The 9,094-nt window shown below is 33.5% G+C and overlaps 1 pseudogene; it reads left to right on the top strand.

The window, feature by feature from the left end:
- LOC114005987 (40S ribosomal protein S3a-like) overlaps positions 1-7,480 on the top strand; it is a 56,375-nt pseudogene extending 48,895 nt beyond the window's left edge.
- The last annotated feature ends 1,614 nt before the right edge of the window (positions 7,481-9,094 follow it).

The following is a 9,094-nucleotide window of genomic DNA, read 5'->3' on the forward strand; positions in this document are numbered from 1 at the left end:
CTTCACAACCTCACCTTCAAAACCATATTCTGATTGACCACTTCCCATAGCAAATCAGTGAGCTTAGAATCCCTCAGATTTACATATCAGGCACCTCATGATTGGTCCACAAAAGCAACCAATCATAACCTACCTTTTACAATTCTTCATTTAACCAATCACTACCCACCAACATGTATATAACCACGATCCCTGGCCCACAATCTCCAGACAACCCTGAAGAGCTGTGACACCACATCGTCTCCGGACGACCCTGAAGAGTTGTGACACTTGTCTCCGTGCTGCCCACAATAAAGGGACAACGCTGAAGAGTTGTAACACTACGTTGTCTCCATGTTGTAATGCTGCACCGTTCATCCGTCTCTCACTCCCCTCAGGAAACCTGTTCGACTGTCCTGTGGGTCAGGACACTCAATAAAATGTTTTCAAACAAATTAACATATTGCTATAATTGTCTTAGATCCAAATATAATATGGAATTGCTACTGTAGACTTATCCCCATCTTACAATGTAACAGTTTGAGTATTGATTTAGTTATGACTTTTAAAAACACTTTAAATAATAGTGATACTTAGCATTAATATGTTTCTGGGAATTAGGTGACTAAAAATAGAAAGTTCAAATATAAGCATGAAGAAATTACAATTATAAAAGATGTTTAAGGAATTTCAGAATAACCTGATACCAGTTTCTTTTTATAGATATCGTGTTGTCCCTGAGACTTTAGATAGGAAACAGTTTGCAAATCCCAATTCAGTCACTAGTAGGCATTGTCCATCAATCTTAGAGGCACAAATAAGGAGGGAAAAACTAAGTTTGAAAAATTATTTTGAGAACTAGCCATGATAGTGTGGGTGGTAGAGCACCAGTTTGATACTAGAATCATATGGGAAGGCCCTGGTTTGGGTTCCTATGTTGACTTGAACATGCTGGGCATGACCACAGTTGCACCTATGATCCTGGCTGGTTGGTAGTAGGGGGGAGAGTAGCAGTCTAGCAGGACTCTGTTGGAAGTTCTTGTCTTTCTCTCTCTCTGCCAATCTCTCTCATGAAAACTTGCAATTATAAATGCTTTTTGTGTCCTTCAAGATGTAAGTATACTACTAGACACTTTTCCCAAGGGCCTTCAAGCAGTATCTCTGAAATGCAAACATCTAATGAGGTAACGCTCTCTCTCTCTTGCTCTCTCTCTCATCCTCAGTCACTGTGGGAGCACTAGGGTTTTGCTTCAACTTGCACCATTGCCTCTGTCAAGGTCGGAAAGTTTGCTTATCCTCTGGATAAGTGTCAGTTATTTGGGCTGGTTTGTGTGACTAAATGACTTGACAAATCCAAGTCACCTAGTCACAGGAACCAACCCAAGTAACATCGCTTTTCATCAGCACAAGACTACTTACTGTTAAAAAGTGTTGTACCTTTCTTTTAGAGAATTTGAGCTTGAAACAGAAATCTTTTCCATATCAATATTTATTACTGAATAAATCCCATCCTAACGTTTTCACTAATATCCAGCTTTGTTTATCTTTAAAAAGGGTAAATCCGTGGGAGGCTTGTCTCCAAGTTATGATCATAAGAAAGCACTATCATCTCCTGCTTTATCCGAAGGGGATGCGTGTGTTTTTCTTGTTGTTTACCATGCCGCATGATGTAAATTAAAAAGAGATGGGTTTTTCTAGTTAAATAGTCATTTTTTACATATAAATTAATTATGCAGGTCAGCAGCTGGTGAGGAGGTTAAGGCAGTTGTATCCCACATAGCTGACCACACAGTTTGAGCCCCATACCCGGTGGCTTGAGTATCATACCAGGCACATGTGCGTGCCCCAAATCCCAAGAAGATATTGGAGGAAAAGGGATTACAACATGGCCATCCTCTCTGAGGGGTAATTTCTCACTCTCCCCTTCGCTCTGTCTCTTGCAAGTGTATACACTTTGTAGCAAAAAAAACAAAACAAACAAACAAAAAAACCCAAAAACCACTAGCAAAAATATGCAACAGAGTGTACTTTTTAAATATTTCTATCTCTATTCAATTATAGCCTCTTTTTTCTAGACTTGGTTGTAGTATTTATGGTTAAGATTATCAAACTTAGGGTTTTTCATCTTTTTCTTGAAGAAAAAAAAAACCATCTTAATAAAGATTCTAAACATGATATTGTTTTCCATATTTTTCCTCAATAATATAGTTTATAACTTAGTTTGTTAAGCACATATTTTTAATCACTCACCTGTCTGTTGTAGCTTCAAAGCAAAATTATTGTTTTTGTGGGTTTTTTTTGGTGCTAATTGAAAATATTATTAAGGAAAAAGAAAATTCAAGAACTGGATAAAATTTTAAATTTAAGTACTGTTACAGTTATTTTGGGTAAAATTTGTAATAATATTATTCAGTAATATTCAAGAAATAGGACCACATCTCTTCATTTAAAAAAAAAAAAGGCATTTGCAGACTATTTTAAGACAGTAAAAGAGACTCAGAAGTACTAAATGAGACTTGAAATTTGCCATGTCATTCCAACCGTGTGAGGTGGACTTTCAGGAAGAAAGCACACTTACCAGAATTTTTACCAACAGTAACCAATATAGTTTTCCTCAGATGGTAACTTAAAATTAACATTGATAAGTACAGTAGAGACAAGATCTGTATGAATTTTAAACTTTTTTATTATGTTCTGCTCATTTTAACAAATGATTTTGGTTCTGTACCTTCAGACATTCCACTTCCTATCATTAAAGTCTTTTCATGGGCAAGTTAGAGAAAGGAGTGTGTTGTTTTATTAGTTAGCACCATTAAATTTATTCATTAAATTTAGCCTGATCATAAATTTTGCTTCATCCTAAAGTTTGGGAATTCTATAGACCTATTCTATACCAGTACTGAATTTTTATACTGTTATAACACATTCTCTTAAGCATCCTTTATCAATGTATTTAAATTCAACTTCTTATATTACATTGTTATTGGGTAGAATATGAATGGTGAGAATATGTGGATAGGTAAATTACTAAATTATTGGTACTGTATGTGAATACAGTCTTGGCAGAGTAGTAGGGGTGTACAACACTGTTAAAGAGGTATCTCTTGCATTTCATGCTTTATTGTGCAAGACCTTCCTCATTTCCATCAGGAGTGATGCTATGCGATAGACTAGAGAGGAAAAAACTGTGTCTAAATACTGTTTCATTTTTTTAAAATTTACATGTGATTTTTATCACTACCAGCATTATCACAAGATGAGGGCTTTGTACCTGAAGAACTGAGAGTAGTTCATGTGTTATTCAGTCTTTACTAAAAAGTTCACCCCATCTGTCCAAACTCCAGCTGCTATACTCCCATAGCTGATAGAACACGAGATATTCTGCACCTAATCTGGTACTTATCAGTTCTCTGTCTCTATTTCTGTCTGTCTCTATCTCTACTTATAAATCTCTATACCTTTTCTTACATTTGTTATTTTAAGCCATTCTATTTTCATTCACTTTCATCTTTTCCTCTTCTCTAAATAAATAGCTTAATAAATAGCTTACCGTTAAAGCATTACTGTCCACTCAACAATTAACATATATGTCATTAGATGAAAAAAAGTTTCACTTCAAAACAATAATGGCTCCTATACCTTTCGTTTTCTCTGGTTTACTTCAGTAAAGTTTTAGAGACTTCAGTCATTGGACTATTGTTATTGCTAATAAAAAGCAAATTTATAAAATGCATACCTATCAAGCAAACTCAGAAGTCTCGCTGTGAGGCTGTGTCCTTAACCTGACATCATTCTCCTGATGGACAGATGAGCTATATCCCAGTGGTGAATTCACCATTATGAGAGCTATAAGTAGCCTATGGCCACTGCCATTTGTCTGCCTATGGGAGCTGAGAAATACTTCTGAGATTATCACATGTCTCTGGGGAAAATCCATACCATTCTAATCTTTATAGCACCACACAATGGTATTATTATATGACTTAAAATGATTATACCTTATTTGAATAGAACATTAAGTTGACATTGAATTGCAGTAGAATTCTTATGGAAGAATGTGTAATGACCACATTAATTCCAAATGAAGTCTTTATGATCAGTGCTATTAGAATGAATACAAATTAGTTAATAATGATGTGACATTAAAACATATTCACATTAAAATGTAACAAGGAACACAAATAATATGATATAGTATTTTTCTGCTTTACAACAACTTTGTGAATCTTTAAATCTTAATAGTACATTTTCAATAATAAATAATTCTTTTTTTTTTTTTTTGAGAGGTTTTTGCTATAGGGCACTTGTGCTCGCCAGAAAGACAGAGAGAGACATAGAGATAGAAAGAGAGAAATCAACCCCAGAAAGGATGACCACACCACAATCCCTTCTCTACCATTCTCCTCTCGGGATCTTGGGAATGCATGCACACACGCCTGGCATGAGTTTAAGCCACCAGGTCCGAGACTCAAACCACTGTCGACTACTTGGGAATTCAGCGACATAGCCATTATGCTAACTGCTGATCCCAATAATAAATAATTCTTAACATTAGCAAAGTGTTAATAATAGATGAAGCTGCTTCTTTAAATTCTACTTTTAAATAATGATATGAGGACTCCCTTTGCTGCAAAAATTGCACAAGTTTTTCAGAGCCTTTCTTTGATTAAAATAGTCAAAAAATGTTCAGTTGTTTCGGTGCTCACCACGTTATGACAGCAGGTATCTGTCTTCTAGCCATGTGATCTAGCAGCAAATATGGTAGACTCATGGGCACTACATAGTTACTTTGTTATTCTTTAAAGTGCTGCCATTCCTACAGCTACCCTAAAAGAAAATCCCAATCTAATAAATCCAGTCCATATTGCCTCTTACTGACTTCCCAGACTTGCATTATATGTATATATGTGTGTGTGTGTGTGTGTGTGTGTGTGTGTGTGTGTGTATACATATATATCCATTTAACAGAAACACAAGCAAAACCACCAATGCTCCAGAAGGCTGCACTTACTAACAAAAATATAAAGCAGGAAGTCTCAATGTTCTTGATGTTCTCCATGAGACCTTTCCATGAAAGCTTACAAAATCAGTAAACAAGCAGTTGATTTGTTCGGTTAACAGATTGAAAGTTGAATAAAGAATTGGATTAAAACTTTCAAAATAGTAGTTATAAAAACATACCTAAGGGTGGGGGGGGACATACACATTCATTACATAAACATTCATTCAGATCCATTCAGTCCCAAACTCTATATACTGTGGATGATATTACTGGTTCACAAGAGCAGGCCACTTCTCACTCAAGGAGCTCGTCATATGGTCAGGATCCTAGTGTTTTCCTAATTATCCTTGACTTGGAGAGAGTACTCTTGTTATAACTAAAGTGACTACATCTTTTTTGTACTATCTTAAAGTTTTGCAGCATAGCTTTAGTGCTCTATGATTTATAAAATATCAGTACCTTTTTAATCATATAACTTACACCCAAAGTCCCTGTAACTCAAGAGAAATTAAATATGACTATATAGTCTAAGAAAATAGTGTTATTCAGTATTTTAACTTTATACCTGTTAATTTTTATTTGTACATCTGTTACTAAATATTTTCCCATTGATTTTTTGCCCTACAAAACTCCAAAATATTCATAATACTTAAGTAATGTTAGAATGAAATGAAATCCTTGTCTAACTCAGTCTGATTATTTGTTACTAAAGTTAAAAGTCATGTTCTGTGGTGATTAGGGACATGGATTTTAAGACATTTTATTGAATACTTACCCAAAATGAAAAATGTTTATTTTAGTCATCATGCTAGTATTAATCATTGACTGATGGATGGCCACATCTCTTGTTTTGTACTTACAAATCTGTGCCTCTTTACTCATTCCTCAAGCCCAATATTAAGGGTTCATTACATGAAAATAATCAAGATTATCAGTATTTCCATTAAGGAAAAAAATCTAAATTAAATAGTATAGAAAACTTACATCTAAATCTAAATTTAGAGTTCTTATTTCTAAATCTAAATTTAAATTTCTTATTTTATCTCTGAAGAAGACACATATTTCTTCCAAATAAAACTTCTATATCTGTGATCTTAATTTTATTTCTACATTTTCTGGGATTTTTGCTTCAGAATTAACCCTTATCATACACTGAGTCTGCCTTTTATCAGTATCATTGTAGGCTCTGAAAAATCAACAAATAATAGACAGATAAATAGACGCACAGAATGATAGAGGATTGATAAACCTAGAGATGGACTGAGATAGTAGATAATACGCAGATAATGGTATCAAAGGAGCAAAAGAGATACATGCCTTTTGAATCAGATTTTTTGCACTTATTTCTAACTTGGAATAAATATATAGAAATTATGCAAAGTAAGAATTAAAAATTTGTTTACATTTAATAAATGTGAATTGACCACATCTGTTCAATTTCCATTGTTTCCTACCATATACTCTTTATTTATAATTAATACACCAAACCAATAATGCCATGTATAAAATATTCTGACAACTATGGGGTATGATTTATAAAATTATGATTATGCTATATGAGGAAGTTTCACTTTAGGCTTTATGTAACTACAGGAACAAAAAATGTAATCTAATTATGAAAATGGTACCCAAGAGAATCAGCTATAGGATTCATAAACATGCCATTAAAACAATTGTCTCTTATATCGAATATAGCAGGTACTTTCACATCATACCAATCTGTTTTAGAAAATGGATCAACTACTATCTTTTTGGCTCACTTTTGGCTACCTTTTATAAGGCACTTATTCTTGCCAACCACCATGGTGCTGCTCATAGACACAAAAAGTTCCATATAAGACATATTGGAAAAACACTAATGACCAGGACTCAAAAAACCAAAACTGTGTCTCATGGCCTTCATGGCCATGTTTTTAAAGTGAACTTTGCAGATCTTCAGAATGATGAAGTTGTATTTAGGAAATTGAAATTAATTACCAAGAATATTTAGGGCAAAAACTACCTAATTTCCATGGCATGAATCTTACCCATGATGAAATGTGTTTCAAGGTCAAAAAGTGGCAGACCATATTGACGATGATGTTGATTTCAAGACCACCAATGGTTATTTGCTTCATCTCTCCTGTGTTGGGTTTACTAAAACACAGAACAATCAGATATGGAAGACCTCTCATACTCAGCATCAGCAGGACCACTAAATCCAGAAGAAGGTGATAAAAATCATGACCTGGGAGGTGCAGACAGATGAAAGAAGTAGTCAGAAAACTGACTCCAGACAGCATTGAAAAAGACATAGACAAGGCTTACCAATCTATCTATTGTCTCCTTGATGTCTTTGTCAGAAAAGTAAAAATGCCAAAGAAGCCAAAGTTTGAATTGGGAAAACTAAAGGAGCTTCACAGAGAAGGTAGTAGCTCTGGCAAAGCTACTGGGCATGAGTTGGGCGCTAAAGTTGAATGAGCACATGGATATGAACCACCAATCCAAGAATCTGTTTAAAGTTTTAATAGTGACAAATAAAAAGTCCTATTTGTGAGGGGGGAAAAAGGATTACCTTCATAAAATCTTAAGTGATATATAGGATTACATCATCATTGCCTTTAAAATGGAAATAACTAATAGTTAATCACTTCCAGATTCACAATGGCTCTATAGAGTAAGCAAGAATTTAAGATGAATGTAAAAAGCATTGCAATGAAATAGAATTCCCAATAAGTAGGTTGTCTAAAAAGTTAGATTCTATACTTTAAATCACTTCCTAATGTAACCTTGAAATATGTTGACTTTAGGGCTCTAAAATTGATTACTAGATACTCTCTATAGTATATATCTTGTTTATAGCACATATATTAATATGGTATGCAATATACCTAACAACATAAAGTATATATGATATAGTTTTCAATATTTTATCATTACATATGCCTTGCTTTGACATGACAAAGCCAGAGAGCTTACTATAGTGACAAAAGGGTACTTCACTCTGACTCAAGTAGTCAAGTAAAATATTGATTAACAATGGCTCCAAAATTTCATGTCTATTGGTGAGATACACTGGTTTTCCATTGATCAGCAATCAGTTTTAGATTTATCATTCACAAGAGGAGATATCTAGTGCTCCAAATAAGTGTGTGTGTCAGTAGTGTATGATATATATATATATATATACATATATATATGTATATATATAGTATATGACATATAGTGTGTGTGTAGTGCATGATATATATATATATATATATACAGATTGCATGATATATATATACACACACACACACATATATATACATTCTCTCTGTGTGTGTATATATATATATAATATATATACACACACTATATATCATATACTATGTATGTATGATATATAGTGTGTGTGTATAGTGTATGATATATAGTATATATGTGTGTGTATATATATATATACACACACATATATATGATATAGTATGAATACTTATATGACAAGTATAGAAACATCTGATATAAAAATAGAAAAGATTTGGCTATTTTAACCAAAATCAGTTAGACAATTCCACCAAACTCTATCTTCATCACTGTGGGTTGTGTTCTATTAATATAACTGACCAATCAGAATACTTGAAAAATTATAGTCATAGTGTTCACCCACAATACCACGTATGAGTGCATATTGTTTTACCTGGATATTAGAATTTAAATTAAATAGATACATTTACCAAATAGATATCCTGAAAATCTAGCCGTTTATTATAGACGTCCATGAAAGGTGTTATAATAAGCTTCACAGATGGTGTACTCAATCTCTCTCCTCATCTTTTGGTAATACATGACATGCAGAAGTTTATTATACCCTATTACCTCGAGTTATTGGTTCAAGATATTCCATGTTATCCAAATGACATACTCATTAGTAACATATGAGTAGACAATCTGCAGATAGTTTTACTGATTGATGCTTTCTGAAGAAATAATCTTATTTAAGTAACCATACAATATTCTATAAAATGTACTGGAAAATCATTCTTTACTAGATATGTCAGTTTACCTAGGAATGATCATATTACTATACTTAGAGTATTATAGAATATATGTAAAGGATCTCTTGTCAGAGTATGTTAAGGTTTCATGATTAAA

The sequence above is a fragment of the Tupaia chinensis genome, unplaced genomic scaffold (genome assembly GCF_000334495.1).
Source record: "Tupaia chinensis unplaced genomic scaffold, TupChi_1.0 Scaffold145147_1, whole genome shotgun sequence".
NCBI classification, from domain to species: Eukaryota; Metazoa; Chordata; class Mammalia; order Scandentia; family Tupaiidae; genus Tupaia; species Tupaia belangeri.